The 21,002-nt window shown below is 42.8% G+C and overlaps 1 protein-coding gene across 3 annotated transcripts in view; it reads left to right on the forward strand.

The window, feature by feature from the left end:
- The first annotated feature begins 213 nt into the window (after positions 1–213).
- The window catches only part of Frmd6 (FERM domain containing 6), a 74,661-nt gene continuing 53,872 nt past the window's right edge, over positions 214–21,002 (forward strand). For 2 of the 3 annotated variants that reach the window (XM_085830431.1, XM_085830433.1), the window contains exon 1: positions 214–314. The gene's annotated coding sequence lies outside the window, so the exon portion shown is untranslated. The other variant, XM_085830432.1, reaches the window with a different exon arrangement.

Genomic DNA, 21,002 nt, shown 5'->3' on the forward strand with positions numbered 1-21,002 from the left:
TGGGTCCTGGGCGGAGCGGGGCGGGGAGGGCAGCGCTCCACGTGCAGCCGCGATCGCCCCAGCTTTCTGCTTCTTCCGCTGCTCGGTCTCCGCCTCCAATTCGGGGCGGGGCGGGGCCTCGGGCAAGGAGGGCGTGTCTCGGGCGGGCCGTGGGCGTGAACTCGAGGGGGCGGAGCGGAAGGCGTGGGCGGGGGGCGGGGCAGCTGCAGCGTTGGTCTGGCGGCGGCAGGAGTGCTGGGAGCTGCGAGTAGGCTCGGCGCCGCTGGAGCAGACGCCGGTTGTGAGTCGGATGCCTGGCGCTGTCGACTTTGGAGGTACGCGCGGGAGCGGGCGCCGGCCTGCTGGCCCCCTTTCTGGGACGGCGCGCCCTGGCCGCCGCTGTGCCCCCTGCTGGTCTAAAGTGTGATTCCCGGCTTTGCCGCTCTCGGCGTCTTTCTTCTTTCTCACGGGGCTCTGGGCGTCGGGCACCGGGCGGGCAGGTCGCCTCTCCGCGAGTTGGAGCTCGCCCACGCTGGGGCGGGAGGCCCGGGGCCCCCGGGCAGCCTCGGCCGCGAGGGAAGCGCGGAGCTAGGGGGCTGGGCTCTGCGTTCCTGCGCCCCGATCTCCGAGACTCTGGCTCGAGGAGTGCCTGCCTGTAGCGCCCCGTCCGTGACTAGCTGGGACCAGCCGGGAGTCCCGCGTACCCGAGCGATGTACGGTATTGCCTGTTGTGCGCGCAGGCCGGGCAGCCCACTTCGGGAAAGCACCCCAGCGCGTCTGTCCGGTATCCCCGCCAGTGCCTAGTGTGGGAAACCCTGAAGGGGGCCTTGGGGACACACGAGTCCCGGGTGCGGCCTGCAGAATTTTGGTTTCTGGAGGAACTTAACACGACCAGGTAAAGGAGACCACTAGCCTCCCCTCCGGGAAAGCGGGGATATGGACAGCTCGGGGCCACCCAAGTGAAGTCTACAGGATTTAAACAACACTTGGAGTTCTAGAATGGCTTAGCCTAATGGTGGAGCGCTTTCTTAAAGGCAGGTATGGATGGAAAGCTGTCAAAGCAAGCACACTTAAAGTTGAGATAAAAGCTGGAACAATTTTCAGATCGTACAGTTGTGTGGCTAGTGTCGGAAGAAATTCTGGCTCAGTGGCCCCCTTACACCTTTTGGGGATTTGTTTATTTATTTATATAAGTGGCCAGTCTGTTTTGCTAGCATTGCACCCCGGGAGCTGTGTAGTGCCCACAGCGAGGAAGGAAAACTTGTGCAAGGATTCTCGGCGCGTTTGAACGTGGAAGGGAAAGCGTACCTTGCCAGATTTTCCACGCATGATTCCCCCCTTTCTTTGGACCGAGTGGTGTTTGTTTACCAGTCTTCGAAGCATCCACCTACATTTAGTTTTTGCACGAAATACCCCTTGTTGCCACAATGTGTAGTTTGAGGATTAGAGAATGCTTTTGGAGAAAACTGCTAGTGGCTTCATTTTCCAAGAATGTAAGTCATTTCCTTTCTGTGGTTTCAGAGAGTTGATATTTCACAGCATCAAAAACTCTGTGGGGAAAATTTTCCGTAATACATCTGTCATTTAAAAGGCCTGTGACTTTTGAGTTTTCTTAAGAGCAGTGCATAAATTTAGGCCCGACTTTGTTGAAAGGACAAAAAAAGTTTTTGTTTGTTTGTTTTCTCTTATCCCGAATCTAGAGTGTTGAAAGTGCTGTAGAAAGTTGTAACAGCCAAGACCTACAAATGGCTTGCAGGATGGAGAGTGGGGGAGGGGAAGAGAGCAGAAAGGAGCAGGAAAACAGATGCCTTTTGCTTCGGTCCTTTGTAGTAAAACTTCTAGCACCTAATCATTTTCCTTGGGTGTGGTTTTGAGAAATTATAGTTTTACCTTAAAAATGAGAATACTCCACAACTGGAGTGGTTGACATGGAAATGTGAGGGTTTTAAGGGGAGGGTATGTTTATAAACATACTGGCTTAATATTTTATAGTAAAGGAGACCTCTGGTAGATTATTGGATGGAGAGGGTCCCCCAGGGGATATCCTATATCAAGTTATCTGCAGGATATCTTCTCCAGAAAGCGCACTGACTGTAATAAGAACTACCTCCCCTTTCCCTGCCCACCTACCAGCTTTGAGTGGCTTACAGAAATACCTGCGATCTGACACAGTCGCAGTTCTTGTAGGGCTCAAAACATTTTGAGCCAGGAAATCTTTCTGTCTTTCCCATTGCTTCCTTTTTGGGGTTAGCAGGAGTTAAGACATCAGTTTCAGATACACAGTCTGAGGGTGTAGATTTGAGATACCCCGAGCTTTACAGGAAAATACCCGAAAGCAACACGGGCAGGCTGGAAGCCCTCCTTTTAAAACAAAATGCTAGTATGCTATACAGGTTTTTAAAAAATCTGCCATTCAACTGGGTTGGCTGAATTGGGGGCTGTTGGAGACCATTCCACATTTAACTATGCTTATAAAGCTTTTGGCTTTCAGAACTTATGACATAATGGGCTATGTAGCCTTTTGTGGCAGTTGCTTGGAATGCAGGTTTCAAATAGAATTGTTTTGGACTGAGTCCTCAGTTTTTAAGAGTTCTGTGTAAATGACTCCTGCCTCACAACTAACTTTCTGATAAAGGAATTCTTTGTAGTTTTCAACTTGGATGTTTAACGTTTTGATTTCTAAAGCCGTGTTTTCTTTCTTTTTCTTTTTTTTAAATAAAACCTGCAAACAATTATTTTATTACATGAAAGCCAGTACCAAGAAGAGATTAATTCAGTCCAGATGTAGAAATGTATGTGAATTGTAGGTTTGGATGATCTCAACAAGTTTGCCTTTTGTTGATGAGGCTGTCTGGATCCCAGATGGCATCCACAAATTATCCCATAGGCCTGTTTCTGAATTGAAGTCTGAATTTCATGGGCTTTCTCCAACGTCGCTTTAATGTTATTTTAAATCCTCTCAAGACTAGAGAGCTTTCTGGACATACGCAGAGAGGGCTATTTTCCTGTTATTCCTAATTGAGCCTCAGAGTGACCTAGTGTAGTACATGGAGTCTGTTTCTGCATGTAAGAGATATATACCCTTTCTGCAGGAGGTATATACCCTTTAGGGTAACTAGCCTTAAAGAGGGTTGGTTTTAGTTATTTGAGTCTAGCTTTTCTTTTCTTTTTTTAACGGGAGTTGGGGCAGAGGACAAACAAATTTCAGGTGTTTACAGTCTTCAATAGAATTCAGCTGTAAGAGTTTGTGGCTTCAAGTGTATTTTGTTGTTTGATTAACCTCAACCCTCTGCCCCCTCCTTACTCTAGACAAGCACAGGTTAAATGAGAAAATTGAATGATTGTTTTCCGAGAGTCAGGGTTCCTCTGTGCAACAGCCCTGGGCCTAGAACTCACTGTGTAGACCATGGTAGCCTTGAACTGGAAGAGAACTGCCTACCTCTGCTTCCTCTGTGCTTGGGTTAAAGATGCCCACCGCCACACCGACAGCCACACCGGTCCACACTGATACATTTTTTAACCAATCCATCCGTACTCCTCACACCCGGGTTAAGAGAGCTGTGACTGACATTTCCAACCTTCTGTTTTTAGGAAGTCTTTGTATGATTGTGGGGCTTGTTTTGTTCTTGTTTTTGGTTTTGTCTTTAGTTTGTTTTGTTTTGTTGAGAGGGGGTCTCACTATATAGCTCTCTGGCTTGTCCTGTGTAGACCAGGCTAGCCTCAGACTCAAAGAGATCCACCTGCCTCTGCCTCCTAGTTCTAGGATACTAGGATGAAAGGTGTGAGCCACCAGCTCTGACTTTTGTTTGACTACATAACAACACATTTGGTAACTTTGCTATGTTCTGGTTATGTGTGAAACATGGTTTCTGTGAAGGTGTTTTATGAATAGTGAAATTTTAATTAAAACCCATCTTCTCCAAAGCTGAGCAGGAAAAGTGGTAATGCCGGCTTCTCTGGCCAAGCTTTGGATAGGGGAGAGTTGAGAGGGCTTTTCAGTTTGCCCGTTGTCCTGGGGAAGGGCTTTGCTGATCTATGTAAGTAAGAAGAAACAAATTAAAGGAATAATTTGAGAGGAACTAGGTAGCAGAATATTGAGCACTGGGTTACTTGGAAAATTTAAACTTAGAAGGATAAATAGTGAAAAATCAATGCTGAAGTAGGAAGAACTTTTTATCTGAAAATAGAAATTAAAAGAATATCTTTCTAGCTGGGCAAAGGGCAGATTCGGAATTGATGTGCCTAGGGGTCTGTATAGTGCCTGGAATGAGCTGGCAATTGATTGTTGTCCTGGAAACCTTGACTCCCTTAATGTTGATTCACCAGTTTGCTGTTAAGTGGTGTGTATGGGCTGACTGTCATTATTGCTCACCCCCACCCAGCCACATCTCCTGTTAAAGAATGGAAACTTTTGTGTGTAAGTGCTAATGATTATACAGACATTTAATTGGCCAGTAGCATTTTAGAAAGCTATTAATACATACTTGATAAAAACTGGGACCAAAGGGTGCTTCAGTAATGCTGACATGATTAGGTTTGGGGTGGAAGTAGGCACTCTGCACATCTCATTATGTTCCATGATTTAGTAGTGTAATTACTTCTGGTGCAAGTTTGTATATGGCCACTCTTTGTATGCATCGAGTGGAGCCATGGTGCAGTATATCAAATTGATCAAAGAAAGATTACAGAACACTGAGGAGAAAAAAAGAAAAAGAAATTGATCTGACAGCTGGCTCTGTTGCTCCAGGAAGAGAAAAATGTGTTGAAACAAATTCACAGATGAACCAGCTATAGAGTCCTGAGGAAGAGAAGGCAATGTTTACCTGGGGCTTCCCTGACTTTGTCTCTAGCTCAGCATTTCTTACCTTTCTTTTCCCCAGTCTGCATGCCCACTGAGGCAGAGTTCGAATAGTAAGACAGTAGGGATTCAGGCATTAACCAGGTGACTGTATTTATCATGTACCCACGGGGCAAGATTCTGATCAAAAGTGTCAATTTAGATGCAGAGTATCCTTCGTGAATTATTCTCAGATGCTTTCCAGCAATCTTGTGATTTATAGAAAATGATGTTTTATATTAGCACACAGCCATGGCCTCATGGGAGAGAGAAAGTCTTCCCTAAAGTAAAGCAAACTCAGGAGCTGGCTCTCTGGTCACATTAATAGAAATGTAATTAATATTCTCCCCACAGGAAACAGCATGTGTTGCCCAGTTTCAGTGGCTGGCTGGCTTTCTTTCACACCTTTTGGTCCTTGCTGGTCCTTTTGGTCCTTATTTCTTTGAATCTGTTGCTCGCTTACTATATATGTTCGGAGAAATGCACAACTCAGAATCACCTGGCACAAAGCTGTCTGGGCCAAGGATGATCACCAGTCCAATTTCTTATCTAATAGGTTAGTTTTAATCTGTTCTTAGATTTCATCTAAATGCAATTACATATAGGTTGCTTGGGTTTCTTGTTTCCCTTTGGAGGGTTGCGTGGTGTGTCTTCTTTAGCCCAACAGTGTCCCGTTATACATAGAGATTGGTGTAAGCGTTGGTGGTTAGTATGTCTGTCTCCGAATTCTACTGACAGACACTTGGATAGTGTGGGATGATACGTAGTGACTAATTTTCTGATGACTCCAAAGAAATTTGAGTACTTCAGAATTGAGAGCATAATCTTAACATTAAAGGCAACAGAAATAACTTAAAAATAGGATATGGAAGGATGAGAAGGGCAGGAGCAGCAGCCACACTGCAGGTTCAACGTGGAGCTCAAGGTTTATGGGTTACAGTTCGAATCGTGTCAGCCAGACCGTGGCCACACTTAAGCTAAGCATCAAAGATAGGGAAAGGGGCCTTAGGTGACCAATCAGCTAACCATCGGTTTTTTAGAGGTGGAATGACTCATACCTCTTCTCAACCTAAGGACCATGTGAGCTTCTCCAGACCTGGTGTAGTCCAGCCAGCAGCTAAATAGATGGGCTGCTGCCCAGACCAGTGCAGGCTCTGCCCTGCTGGGGAGAACACGGGGCTGGAGCCCCGTCCTTCTCATTCTCATCTGCCTGGAGGCTCAGTGCCTAGAGGGTGATTGCCCTGTTCTGATTCACTCCACACTGCTGTGTGTCTGCTCAGATGGTCCGACCTGTCAGTCAAAATGGATCTGTAGCAAGGTCAAGTCTCAGTTCCTCTCTCCCCCTCCACTGCTGTTCTCCACCCTGAGCTGTTGGGAGTTCTCTCTTCCCCCTTCTCCATCCATCTCGTCTTCCTCCTGTCGAGGCTGGCCAGTGAGATGTTGGGTTGTAAATGCTGAGTGGGTATCTTGAGGACTGTCTTTAAAATCATGTATTTATTTTTATTTTATTTTATGTACATTGGTGATTTGACTGCATGTATGTTTGTGCGAGGGTGTCCGATCCCCCTGAAACAAGAGTTACAGACAATTGTGAGTTACCACGTGGGTATTAGGAATTGAACCCCAGTCCTCTGGAATTACATACAGCCAGTGCTCTTAACCTCTGAGCCATCTCTCTCTGTAGCCCTGTTGAGGACCTTTTAATTTGCTGCTGTTTCCCCTGTTTATGCTTTTCCCCACTCTCTGCAGTTTACTTTTCTCTGCATCTTCTCCCCCAGCAAATAAATATCCTCAGAACCATCCAGTCTTCACCAAAACCAGTGTTGAGATTCTGATGTTGAGTGCTGCGGCCTCCCGGGAAGCGCTTAACCAGAAGAGACCCAGTGATGAAACCAAGAGCTTGGGAACTATGGGTTCTCTCTCTCTCTCTCTCTCTCTCTCTCTCTCTCTCTCTCTCTCTCTCTCTCTCTCTCTCTTTCATGCCATGTCTCCCTGAAGAGTAGAGGACATTTTCATGGTTCCAGGCGAAGTATTACATTTCAGTTTAGGCCCATGAAAAAGGTAGTGATACAGATGGTAAAATTACAGAAAGTTTAGATGAGAGCACGTCATCCTCGGCCCTTTTGGGATGCTCTCAGCAGCACAGCGTAATCGTGCGTAGTCTTGGGAATGTTCAGATACACTGACCAGAGATCTGTAGCCTCTGACGGGTGCCCAGTAAACTCACAAGAGGAAGTCATGATAGCTTGAGCAGTGGGTTAAAGAGGCAGGGAGGTAAGATGAGGGGTCTTGTTTGTTTGTTTCTTTCTTCCAAGACACTGTACAACCCTGGCTGTCCTGGAACTCTGTAGACTAGGCTGGCCTCAAACTCAGAGATCTGCCTCTGCCTCCTGAATGCTGGGATTATAAAGGTGTATGCCACCTCTGGCTGGCTGATGAGGACTTTTTTTTTTTTTTTTAAGTTAGCATTTTTTTTTTACGCAGTGATAGGTTTCAAAAGATATTTCCATTCAAGTGTGTCACGTGATTTGTCTTATATTCACCCCTCCCCCTCATGCCCTTCCTTTATCCAACTATTATTGCTTCTCTCTTTATGTCACAGACACATAAGAATTTCATACATGTTTATGACATCTAGGGACCATGTATTAGAGAAAATGTGGTATATGTCTTTCTGACTTTGGCTTAATCTCATTTAATACAGTAATGTCCAAATTCCTTTCATTAACATGCAAATGACTTACTTTATGATTAACTAACACATACACTTGGGGGGGGGGTTGTCAGGGACCAAATTTTCTTCATTCATTCATTCATTCATTCATTGGCTGATAGGTAGGCACCAGGCAGACTCCACAGCAGGCTGTCATCACGACTGTGTGTCTCTAGTATGCTGACCCAGATTCCGCTGGGTAGCCTCAGAGTCACTCCCTGGCATCCATGCTCTGCTGTTCTCCATTGGGTAACAGGAGAAATCACCTGCGCTTTGCATTTCCTTCTCTTCTGTAAAATGATGGGTGATAGAAAGATTACCTGCCCCACAGGGTTCTCGTGATCGGTACATGAAATGGTGCATGCAAGACAACCAGCCTGGCTTTGGACATACAGTAAGCGGTCAAGTGGTTTTAGCTGTTATCAAGAGGAAACTACATATGGGAAGATAAATAGGCTTTTTAGAGGTTGTTTACTGCTAGTTCATCGGATTTTCTTCTCAGGAAAAGCAGGCAACAAAACCTAGTGATATCCATTAAAATATTGGGCAGTTTGTGCTGCAGAAGGGGCAGCCGGCCTTTCCCACTGATCACTAATTGATGGAAAGAAGTTCCCCTACCTCCTTCTAATGGGATTTGCCTTTACAGATATCAAACAGTAAATCCACATATTAAAAATAACCTCTTTATGGTCACTCATATTGGGTAAAGTACTTTCAAACTTAAGAGTGGCAGAGGACCCTGGTTTCTGTTCATACACCCTGCAGAATTTCCCATGAGCCCCTTTAAAGAAAGCCCCATTACTGGGATGAACAGTTGTTTAATACATATACATGCATGCACACACCCCCAGTTTATATACTGTGAGTCAAACCCTTAATGACTTTCTGTTATTGGGCCCAAAGTTTAAGATTTTTAAAACTATTCATTCAGAGGAAATTAATAGTCCGAAAGTTTCAGAGGGAATATTTAAGCCAAGAGGAACTTCGCTTAAGCACATTGGGAAGATGCATTTACATCTAAACAGCATAATTACAAGCGCAGCTATGGGCCAGCAGGACTCATGCTGTATCTTTCTCATCTGCTCCTTGGGAGTGAGAGGTGCTACCTCACATGGCCTGTTCCTGTCTCCGCACTCTGAAAACCTCAGACTTGGATAAACTGAACACTTGAGAAGTGTAGACTGAGCCCAACAGAGGCCAGGCTTTATGAAGTGTTCCGAACTGTGCCGGGGGGGGGGGGGAGGTTGGGGGCTGCAGCTCCTGCCAGAGTCCACCTGGGCAGTGAGATACATGCACATGGAAGGGGATTAGATGTTTCAAGCCTCAGTTATCAGATAACGAGCGGTGCTGTGCCAGTAATGGGTAGGAAGCCAGTCGGCACTCCATCTTCAGGAACTTCCTGGGGATGTGGGAAAAGCTTCAAGTATTACAAGGAAACTAAGTTAAAATGGCGAATGCTTAAATTCAGTTGTTCATCTAACATAAAACGCAGCCAGCATATGCCAGTTTGTGTTGTAGGCCCCAGAGATGTGTAAGTGAACAAACGTGTTTGTAATTAGGAATGAACAGTAATAGAGTACATTGTATGTGCTAGAAGAAGGTCATGAGTATGAAACAAAAGGAGGTCAAGGGACAGGAGAGATGATGGTCCAGGGAGATGGGGACATTCCCGCTGAGGTAAGGACACTGTTGTTGGGCTTATGTCTAGTAATTTCGTACTGAGTCGGTAATGCTGGGAGTTGAAAGTGTGCTTAAATGCACCTGACTGACTGAACAGCACAGTGCTGGGGAGACTGTGGGAGGGGTCTTGGGATCATTTGCCCTGCTCAGTCAGTATCAGGAGACTTGTCCTAAATATCACCAGCCCAGGAAACACCAAAAGCCAAAGTTTGGAACATTTTATTGTATATCAGTTTTTACAGTAAACAACAACAAACCCCCTCAGATTATCTACAGTGTAATTTAGCAAGATTGGAAACGTGAGTTGGTGAGAACCATGCAGAAGGTCTGAACAAGTCATTCCAGCAGAGAGTGGGGAGGATGGATGGAGCAGGCTCAGGTGGACAGAGTCTGAGAATGGTGAGCAAGAAGAAGAGAAGAGGAAGTCGGAGAGCTCGGTGACTCATCAGGTAGGGCTTGCCCAGGCCATTAGAAGGACTCTGGTTTTTACTCTAAGTGAAGTAAGGGAGCTGTGAGTGTTTTGAACAGAGAGGGTGCTTATGACTTGATAGGAGTGCCAGCTAGAGGGGGGCAGAAGATGCAGGAGTTGTCAGAGGTAGAAATAGGGTGCCAGTTTGCAGCTGTTGTTAGTAATCCATCTGGGGAGAAACAGGCAAGAAATCTGTAAGAAACAGTAGTGGTCTGACCATCTAAGCCCTGAGATCAGGCAGTCAGGCTCACACCAAAGCCTTTTGCTTCCTTGTGCCAGTGCCCCAGATGGGCAGGATTCCCGGAAGCTGTTCTGAGTAGTGTCTGACTTCCAAGTGGAGAAGCTGAAGAAACGAACGGTCGGCTGTATGTGACTCTGGAGTCCAGAGTGTTTGGCAATTGCTGACATGATATAGATCCAATAACTTGTGTAGACAGAGAAAGACCCACGAACCAAGCCTTAGGGCAGATAAGTATTTATAGTTGGTAGAGAAGAAAAGAAACAGTCCAAGATAGCATTAAGCCAAAGATCTTACACACATATTTCCAAAGGAGTGGGTCCTTCATTGAGTATTGATATTGTTACTGACACCATTGACCACACCATGGGCAGAGGAACTGAATTGTTTTTTTGTTTATGGTGATGTGTAGGATCAATGTTAGGACACTTTATCAACAGATTGGAATTTAGAACAAGCTACCAGAAGGATAGCTGGGAATACTCGTGAAGACAGAGCTTGGAGCTGAGACGGAAGGAAGGACCATCCAGAGACTGCCCCACCCGGGGATCCATCCCATATACAACCACCAAACCCAGACACTATTGCATATGCCTGCAAGATTTTGCTGAGAGGACCCTGATATAGCTGTCTCTTGTGAGGCTATGCCAGTACCTGGCAAATACAGAAGTGGGTGCTCACAGTCATCTATTGGATGGAACACAGGGCCCCCAATGAAGGAGCTAGAGAAAGTACCCAAGGAGCTGAAGGAGTCTGCAACCCTATACGAGGAACAATAATATGAACTAACCAGTACCCCCCACAAGAGCTGTGTCTCTAGCTGCATATGTAGCAGAGGATGGCCTAGTAGGCCATCAATGGGAGGAGAGACTCTTGGTCTTTCAAAGATCACATGCCCCAGTACAGGGGAATACCAGGGCCAGGAAGTGGGAGTGGGTGGATTGGGGAGCAGGCCAGGGGGAGGGTATAGGGGACTTTCGGGATAGCATTTGAAATGTAAATGAAGAAAATATCTAATAAAAAAAGAAAGAAAGAAAGAAAGAAAGAAAAAAAGAAAGGGAGAGAGGGAGAGAGAGAGAGAAGAAAAGAGAAGAAAAGAAAAGAGAAAAAGAGAGTGAGTGAGTGGTGTTACACATTACTCTGAGGTCTGAGGTCAAGTGGGGTAAGACTGGAGAGTCATTCTTTGGACTCTTGAAGTCATTCTAGCCCAAGGCAGAAGCTGTGGTAGTAGTAGGGGCATGGACAAAAACCAGTTGGAGAGGGCCTCGAGAAAATGAAAACTTTACATGAGATAACTATTGTTTGTAATTCTGTGGCTTACACAACATTTAATATTGGTTGTGTATATATTTTAACATGGGGGAGGATTTCAGAAATCGGATTGTTGGAAGCCGCGAGGGCTCAGTGCTCCCCTCTTATGGTTAGTGATTGTCTGGTTTGAGATTGTAGGTCGTCTACTTACTGAAATAGGAAAACCATTCTGATGCAGCTCTGACGTCGAAAGTTGGATGTCTCTGACTAAAGACTATGCTGAAAGCACTTTATATGACACTGATTTATCTGCCAAACAGTCTATTCTTGAGTTCCATATCTGAGTCCTTTTATAGAAAAAGAGCTGTGTGTTTTCAGGTGGCATTTTCTGAGATGGTGGTAGGTTTGGGGTATCCAGGCTGTGCATAGAACCCACCAGCCTGGAAGTCCTCATTCACAGAGTGGATTCGGGGTATGGGTTCTCAAGAGCCAAGACAAATAATAAACTTCTCTGTAGTGTTTATTCTATATTTTGTTAATGGTTTTCATGATGATCCTTATTTCTAAGCATGTGATTAAGCAATTTTTATAATTCTGTATTTTATATCATAATTGAACACCAAGAATTTTCCCTTCCTGGAATTATCTTTGAATTATAATGCTGATTTTATATAATACTGTCATCAAAGTGAATAACCACGTCTCTGATACTAATTATCTTTTCTTTCTCTAAGCTTATTAAATACTAATACTTAGGCTTTGAATGTGCAAGGATTGTTTTTGGAGCATTAAAAGCTTAAGAATGATTGGGAGAGTTAAGACTTGGTTACACGTATTTGAATATTGTTTGGTAATAAAAGATTCTTTAGAAAGTCACTAATCGTAGAGAAATGCTGGAAAGGGCAAAGATTTCTCGTTGGCAGTGGGCGACGGCACATGGTTTTTTGAGCAGTGGAGCACCACTGATTATAGCCTATTCCTAGTGGACTGTGGCGTAGGCATCTAATGTCAACATTCTCTTAGCTTCTGCTCGGTCGACACTTTTTTTTATTAGCATTTTGCATGTTTTTTCAGCTGAAGCTTACAAGTCACTCTGCAGTTAGTGAAGTGGTTATAATTGACTTGTAACAGAGGAACACACAAGGCCAGTGTGGAAGGATTCCGCAGTGCAGTATTTTCCACGGTGGGTGCCGAACTTTAAGCAGATTTCGAAATCACTGTTAGGCTAGGTCTCTTCTGTCAGGGACTGTAGGATGCTCTCCAGATTTCCTGGTGTGGGATTTTTCATGCCAAACCAAAGCTGCATGCCTGAGGCCCACCAGCAAGACTGGCTGTAGACATAATTTAGCTTTAAACACTTTTATTTGCCAACATCTAAAATTTGGGAAATTTAGCATTTAAAAAATTTTTTATTTTATGCTTTCCCTTGAGAAGTCAGAAATCCTGGCAGTGGCCTGTTGGCAGAGCGTAAGAGTTTCCTTCTTTGTGTGGCAAGCCCCACGGGGCCCAGCAGAGAGCCAGTGTCCACACCAGCTGGCCTTGAGTTGCTGCTTTCCACTGCCGCCTGCTCCATCCCTGAGGCTGTGCGCCTGCTGGGCGGGTGCTCTAACTAGTTACTTCTTGCTGGTGTCACTTCAGAACGTCAGAGGTCTAGTTAAATGGCCCTCCTCGTCATCCTGTCTGACACATTAACTCCATGCAGCTCTCTCTTCTGGGTCTCTCCAGAATCTGGGCTCTGTGCTGTTGCTCCTCACAGCTGAAACCCGGCACCTGCCACTTCGTCCAGTCATCTTCCCATGCATCAACCCCACTCACCCCCACCTCTGTTCATTTTTTGACAGCAATGACCATATGATTTACTAGCACCAAGACATTTTATTTTAAATTTACTAGATTAGCTGTTTTGATTTAGCTTCTGGTATGTAGTACTCTATAATTACGCTGATGGCATAGAACTAGAAAACAGCCTACTGTAAAATCTCCCTCAAATTGTACTTTCTAGATATGTTATTCCCTGTCCTTTGTCATAGCCTCTGCATAGTCTGCTGGGAATCCATTCACTGACCCTTCAGCCACCTTCCATGTTCTACTGTGTCAGTGTGTGGTGTTTCCAGATAAATGAGTCACACTGCCTAAAATCTGGGGGGGGGGCGGGGCTATGCTTCATCTTAATGATGAACACTGTCACAAGTCTAACGTTTTCTTCTTCTTTTTTTTAAAATTTATTTATTTTTATTTATACGAGTACACTGTAGATGTCTTCAGACACACACCAGAAGAGTGCATCGGACCCCATTACAGATGGTTGTGAGCCACCATGTGGTTGCTGGGAATTGAACTCAGGACCTCTGGAAGAACAATCAGTGCTTTTAACCACTGAGCCATCTCTCCAGCCCAAGTCTAAAGTTTTCATCCATTTGATGAATAATGTGTACATTATGGTGCCTACTCCTAAAAAATCTTACTTTCTAGCAAGAAAGATAAGATTGATTGATTGATTATTTATTTATTTATTTGGTTGGTTGGTTGGTTTTTCAAGACAGAGTTTCTCTGTGTAGCCCTGGCTATCCTAGAACTCTCCCTGTAGACCAGGCTGGTCTCAAACTCAAAGATCCACCTGCCTCTGCCTCCTGAGGTTTTTTGTTTTGGTTTTTGGTTTTTGGTTTTTCAAGACAGGGGTTCTCTGTGCAGTTCCCAGAACTCACTCTGTGCGCCACCACTGCCCAGCTCCTTTTTTTTTTTTTTTTTTTTTTTTTTTTTTAAGACAGGGTCTCACTGTGTTTTCCTGGCTGGCCTAGAATTCACTATGTGTGCCAGGTTAACCTTGAACTCACAAGTTTCAGCCTGTACCTACTGATACACACCTTTAATCCCAGCACCTGGAGGCAGAGGCAGGAGGATCTCTGAGTTCCAGGCCAGCCTGGTCTACATATCGAGTCTCAGGACAGCCAGAGCTACACAGAGAAACCCTGTCATCTTCAAAACAAAGCAGTAAAAGAAAAAAAGGATACAGTGAGATCTTACAGCAGACCTTAAAATAATCAGAATATAAAAACATAGACTTTGGGAGAAAATTTCATGAAGATGTAATTCCTGTAACTGTCAGAACCAGGGGGTGGGGTTTGAATGTTTAAAGAAGGAAAAACAAATTTCCAAAGAGATTTCTTAGGCTGTTGTCATTGCAGCAGTGTTAACACTTTACGACTCCAGAATTTGTTTGGTGATTCTTTCTCTTTTTGAAGATCGAATGAAAGACAAAAAGAAAATTAGGCTGAAAATGTAAGACAGCTAATTTGCAAAGTAACTTATTTTGATGAATATTATTTCAAAGACATTGACAGTAAGGACTGTTCTTTCTGAGATGAGAGAAATAAAGAGAAGTGAGCGCCCCTCCCCCATGAGGCATGGGTGGCACCTTTATTTAGTGAGTCCAAACTGGTAACTGAAGAGTGCCAGTGTTTTCCCCATCTGATTTCTTTGGGAAATGATGAGACCCATGGAGAGGAATCAGCTGATGTGAAGTCTGATGTGTGGGGAGGGTGCACAACCATCTCTGTGTTTGTGTTTATTCCTTCACCACAACCGGAAATTGCTCATGGTTGTCTTCCAATGAGAAGAGAATTCTCTGCTTAACGAAACCTATGTGAATGCAGTGTTAAAGTTAATGTTTTCATAGTAAATTAAAGTCAGCTTCAGGGGACCAGTTTGACATCTTTTTTAAGGAATTCAAGTTACTCATAGAAGGTGATTTTTTTTAAATAACATTTTTAAGTGTACTACTTCATACAAACCCAAGATTTTCAAATGTAACATTAAAAATATTTTTTCAAAAATCAAATTAAGGAACAGTTCCCCCCCCACACACACACACAAATGTCTAGTGCCTAAAATTTACAGTAAATTCTAATTGAATATGTTTAAAATGAAGCCTTTCTAATCACAAAAGTTCATTTCAGACATCAGAAAAAGGACATTTAGACGATTTGTAACTCACTGAATTATTTGCTTTTACAGGTGCCTAGAGAAACATTAAAAGAGAAATTTCCATGAAGTCACAGAGTAAAACCTGGTCCAGAAAACTAATGGAAGTGACTCAGATAGAGTAGAAAATTGCCTTTATCAATACCCTGTGTGCTCTTAAGTAGGCCTGCTTCCTGAGAAGTACGGTGTTAGGAGCTTGGGAATGAGGATGGTACAGAGAGAGATCTAAATCAATACGTTTTAATGCCTGCTTAGATAGGGTTTTACTGCTGTGAACAGATACCATGACCAAAGCAACTCTTACAAAGGACAACATTTAGTTGGGGCTGGCTTACAGGTTCAGAGATTCAGTCCATTATCATCAAGGCAGGAGTATAGCAGCATCCAGGCAACCATGGGACTGAAGGAGCTGAGAGTTCCAGGTGACTAGGCAAGCAACTAGGAAGATCCTAAAGCCACTCTCTCAGTGACACACCCACTCCAGCAAGGCCATACCTCCTAACAGTGCTACTCCCGGAGCCAAGCGTATACAGACCATCACAACGTATAACCAGTTTTTTTGTTGTTGTTGAATAGACATTGAAATAGTATTTTAAATTGCCTAAGAGATTGGAAAGGCTGTGAAATTTTGTTTGAGGCCTTGGGTGTGCTGCCTTGGAGCCAGCTAAACTGCGTTTGGGGCACCCCAGTCGTCGTGAAATGGTGTGGTGGTGATTCCTACATGTGTTTTCTGGTGGTGCACAGTGATATTGTTGGGAGGTTTTTGTGGCTTTGCAGGTAGGCAGCAAGCAACTTGACAACAGATAGATCCTCTCCTCTCCTTCTTGGCTCCTTCCCTGCCACCTGGAGCACAGCAGGGTCTTGACTCATGTCCAGCATTGTCACTGGGAATTTATTCCTTCTGAGCAGTGTAAGGTCATTCAACTAGCATTTGGGTTTACACCTTTAGCAAGTCACCATGTGACCTACTGACCCATAAGTGACACAAACAACTACAGAGAGTGTGTTTTATCCTAAGTCTGACATATGAGTAAAATCTGTGGTCTTGTAACAACAATACATATTCAGCTCTTAATATTGGCATTGGAAAAAAAATAGAAAATTTGTTCCTTAAATATTCAAAAGACCCTAAGTAGAGGCTGAGCATTTATGACTTACCAATAGAGGCTAACAAGAGAAATTACTTGTGATTTCTCAAAGTAAGATCGGGTATATTGGAATATATGAGATTAGGGATGTTGCGGGACAAAACTTTTCCTGGGGAGATGCAACACACGTCTCCTCACCTCAGATACAGAACCCACGAGAGACCAAAGTGCCCACACACCACCAAAGCTCAACTTGGTGAACCAATGAATTTTATAGGGGTTACTCGCAGGAGCAGAAATGTCTCGAAGACAGCTGAATCCTCAAAGCCCACCCCAGCATGAGTGAGAACTCACAAAAGCTGGGAACCTAGAAATTGATCTGGAAGCAAAATACAACTCCTTAGGAGCAAGATACCTATTTAATGCTTAAATTCCCTGAAGACTCTGAGAACTGAGCCTGAAGACTTCTAGTTAGACAAACAAAACAGCTGTAAAACAGACCTTTGAGGGGTTAAATGACTGGACGCCTTTATCTTGTGCAGTCAGTGTCAACAGAGGAGCTCAGTACTCTTTTAAGAACCGCACTGTCCTACCACTACTCACTGTGTTTGATAAAATAATTGCAGTATATGAAAAAATGAGCACAACACTTTTATTCCTACATATTCTCTCTCTCTCTCTCTCTCTCTCTCTCTCTCTCTCTCTCTCTCTCTCTCTCTCTCTCATTTATTTTATTTATTTATTTTGAGGTAGGTCCTCACTGCATAGCCTTGGCAGGCCTGAAAGCACTACTCTACTTAGAGCTAGCCTCTAACATGCCACAATCCTGCCTCAACCTTCCAAGTCCTTTTGGTACCTTAAAAAAGTCAATTTTAGTTTCTGCCAGATACAAGCAACTTTTTTTCTAGCGCGTGTTGATTTTGCCAGAGTTTTATTTCAGTCTAACTGAGGCCCACCTTTTCACACAGTTTTCTGCTTTTCACAACGGCTTCAAGTTGACACAGAATTCCAGATCATTGACCTTTAACCACAAAAAGCAAAGCCCTGTGTAAAAATGTACACTGTGGATCCTTTGTTGAATGCAGCTGTTACTTGTTACTTTACTGAACTGACTAAAAAAGTGAAAAGTGTTTTGAAATGATTCTACATTTAAGGATTAGACATTAAGTTCAGGGACGTGATCTACTCTCTACAACTTCATTAAAACTAGGCTGCAGAAGGCTATGAAGCCATGAGATCATTTAAGTACTGTTCTGTGGAAGTATTTCTGCCACATACCTTTTATGGGACACTCGCTCCCAGATCACTTTGAGAATGAGAACATCGATGGCTCCTCTCAACATTTGTTTGTGTGCCAGAGATTTTGCTGAAATTCAGAGATGAGCCTAGCACAGGTCAGCCAGAAAGTAAAGGAAAGCAAACGTACACAGTGATACAGCTCTCCTGGTTTTGTTTGAAAAGAAAGTACCTGTCACCTATTCAGAAGTCTTGCACGGTGGTAACTTTTGAGTATTTGTTTTATGAAGTTGCTGGTGTCCCGCCTTTTGGGGTGCTGAGCTGACGTGGAACCCAGTGTTGGACAAAACACTGAACATCTCCAACCTTGTAATATTTGCTAACTGGACTGGGGGGCTAGAAGCTCATGGCTTCTGTAAACTTAATACTCTTGCTTATTCCATGGCTGAAAACTGCTGGCTTCTTTAACTCTTTGTGCTTAAATAAGCACTGGGGAAACTTAACTGCAAGAATTCTGAACAGATAAAAGATAATTTCTTTGTCACTGCTCTGTGCTTCAATAAGCACTAAAAAACTTGACTCTTAATACTTAAATAAACACTGTAGAATTATGAAAAGGATGTATTGCTAATGCTCCTTTCTCTGGCGAATCAGAGTCAGCCAGAAGTCTCTCACTGGCCAGGCAAGAAACTTGGAGCTTGCTGACTCTTTTTGAACCAGAGAGAAGAGGAAAGAAAGGAAAGGAAAGAAGTTACTCACACAGAGAACATACACAAATGCGCACGTGCGTGCGCACACACATACACTGGTTAAAGTGGAAAATGGCTTCACCACTTTATTGCTTTCAGCCTTTTTATAGCTTTTAGGCAAAAATCTCTCTGTGTAAGAACACCTCATAGATAAAATGTTCCATAAAAGGGGAGCTACAGAAAAGTATCAATAACCAAGTTCAAAGCAGTGTTTCATTCTGTAAGCTTATTATAAGTTCAAAGCAACAGTTTTTAACATGGTCTTATTATTTTACATGCCTTATAGTACATACTTGTGGCTTTATCCTTAGACCTAAATGTTTTTCCTTAAAAACAAATCTATCCCAAGCCTATTTCTCTTTTTAGTGTAATTATAAAAGCTCATTGTATTTCTTATTATGCAACCTTTACTTATTATTATGAGTAGTGGAAACATTCTATTAGTGATTCTAACTTTATTACATCTTTCTAGCAAAACAGCTAAAACCATCTCTCAAAACTTTCTTCCTAAAATCATTTGAATCAAATCAGGAATTTCTATAAAATCATTAATTCATTTAAACAGTATTAATTCATGAAAGTTCATCTTTATGTTGATCTGCAGGAAGTCTGCTCAATAGGGTAGGCTAATGCCCAGGAATCCTTACACTATGCAATAGTGACAGGAAAGGCATATCAGTTGTAAGAAGCAATCCTGAGATGAACTCTTGGGGCCTTGCCTCTCAGAGCTCATCCATTACAGACCATGCAAAGATGATGGGCCAGGATGGACAAAGATGATCTCCAGGAAGGTCACCTTCTAGCCTTGGCCTTTCTTAGATGGCTCTTGACGTGAAGTGGCCTTGACTTCACCATAACTTCCTGCATTTCCTTTACCAGTTGAACTGATTTTACATTATATCCATTCATACATTTCACATATAACAAGAGGTTTGAGTTAATAACTGCTACTTAACATATAAACACTAGCAGATGTAAATTCATTTTTAAACATTTTAACTTTCCTATGACAAATTACATGCATGAAAAATAATGTTTACAAAATTTAAGTGGATAATTGAGCTTTGGCAAATGTAGTCACTCATGTAACCAACAAGACAACTAAAATATAAAATATAGAATATCTTTGTCAGGACCAAATGTTTACTGTGGCCCCATTTTAACTAACCCTCCCCCTTCCCCCGCCCAATTCCTTTTTTCACCTTGCTTTTATACATGGTTTCTTCTGTCATTTAGTGTAGTGTGTTTGAGGGATATCAAGCTTTGTTAGGGATTTTGGTGAACATGTTTGTGAGTGATTTTTTTTTAAGACAAAGTTCTTACTGCTTTGAATATGTTGCCCATACAGTAGTTCCTTTTGCCTTCTTGGGGGCATTCAGCTTCTCACTGCTGGCTCATCCATTCCCCTGCTGATGTAGGATATTTGCATTGTTTCATTTTGGAGCCATGATAAAGATACCGTGAATATCCACATTCTTTTCCTGTCTTATTTGCACGTTATACAGATATGCAACCTTAATAGAAACCGTCTAATTGTTTTGTGCCATTTCAGGCCTATCAGCAATGACCAAGAGTTCTTGCTCCGAATTCTCATTGAGTCTTGGTACTGTTGGTCTTCTCAGTTCTATGTGTACGCAGGGTGACTCACCATGGCTTTTATTCGTCTTCCTAGTGACCAGTGATGCAGACCATCATCTCAAGCATGTGTCTGAGCTGCAGTAACTCTTCAGATTTATTGGTATAGTTTTTTAAAGCTGCCGGTTTTGTTTAGTTACAAGAGCTATCTGTGTTATATTTTTTAGGCTTGTTTTGAAGCAGATGTTCAATTTTTTTCCAGTTTGAAGATTTCTTTATCTTTAAGGTGACGGTTCAAAGGACAAAGTTCTGTGAAGGTTTTGTTGTTGTTTTGGTTTTATTATTCTTGTTTTGGGGTGTTCTAAGAATGTCACAAAGGTCCAAACATTTTCTATAAGTTCCAGGAATTTATCTTTTTTAAGTTTAGATCTATAACTCATCAAAAGTTAGCTTCTGTATCAGGACAATGATAATTTTTTTCCATGTAGTTTCAATACTGTTGATAAAAATGTATTCCCCATTAAATTACTTGAGCACTCTTGTCAAAAGTTAGATAACTTTATACAGGTTTTAGTCCTGCATTCTTTATTCTGTTCTGTTGAATATTTCTGATTTTGTGCAGTTCCATTGACCTATATACCCATCCTTAGGCCCATATTATACTTTTGGATATTGTATCTTTTATAACAATTCTATGAATGAGATAGTAAGACCTAGTTTGTTTTCAAAAAAAATTTTTTTTGCTAATTTTGGATTCATTTGTTAATTTTTGTAAAGAAAAAAAAAACACTGCAAAGTTTAAATTTTTTACTTTTAAATAATTTGAGAACTACAATAAATTCCAAAGAGTAGTTCCATTGTGGAACCCTTTGATAGCCTCTCCACTAGGAGAAAATAAAAATCTCATAGCTATATATGCTTTCAAAACCAGGAACTTGACATTGACGTAAGACTGAATATTCACTGTGCTATAGGCTTAGAGTAGGTATAGGTTGTCCTGGGTTTTGGGGGGTAAGGGTGGATTTTGTTTTGATTTTTTGAGACAGGGTTTTTCTGTATAGCTCTGGCTATCCTGGAACTTGCTCTGTAGACCAGGCTAGCCTGGAACTCACAGAGATCTGCCTGCATCTGCCTCCCAAGTACTGAGACTAAAGGCCATGGGCTACCACTACCTGGCCTTATTTCCTTTTTAATTTATTTTTTAAA

Source organism: Mus caroli, unplaced genomic scaffold (assembly GCF_978045245.1).
Source record: "Mus caroli unplaced genomic scaffold, Mus_caroli_1 scaffold_14, whole genome shotgun sequence".
Lineage (NCBI taxonomy): Eukaryota > Metazoa > Chordata > Mammalia > Rodentia > Muridae > Mus > Mus caroli.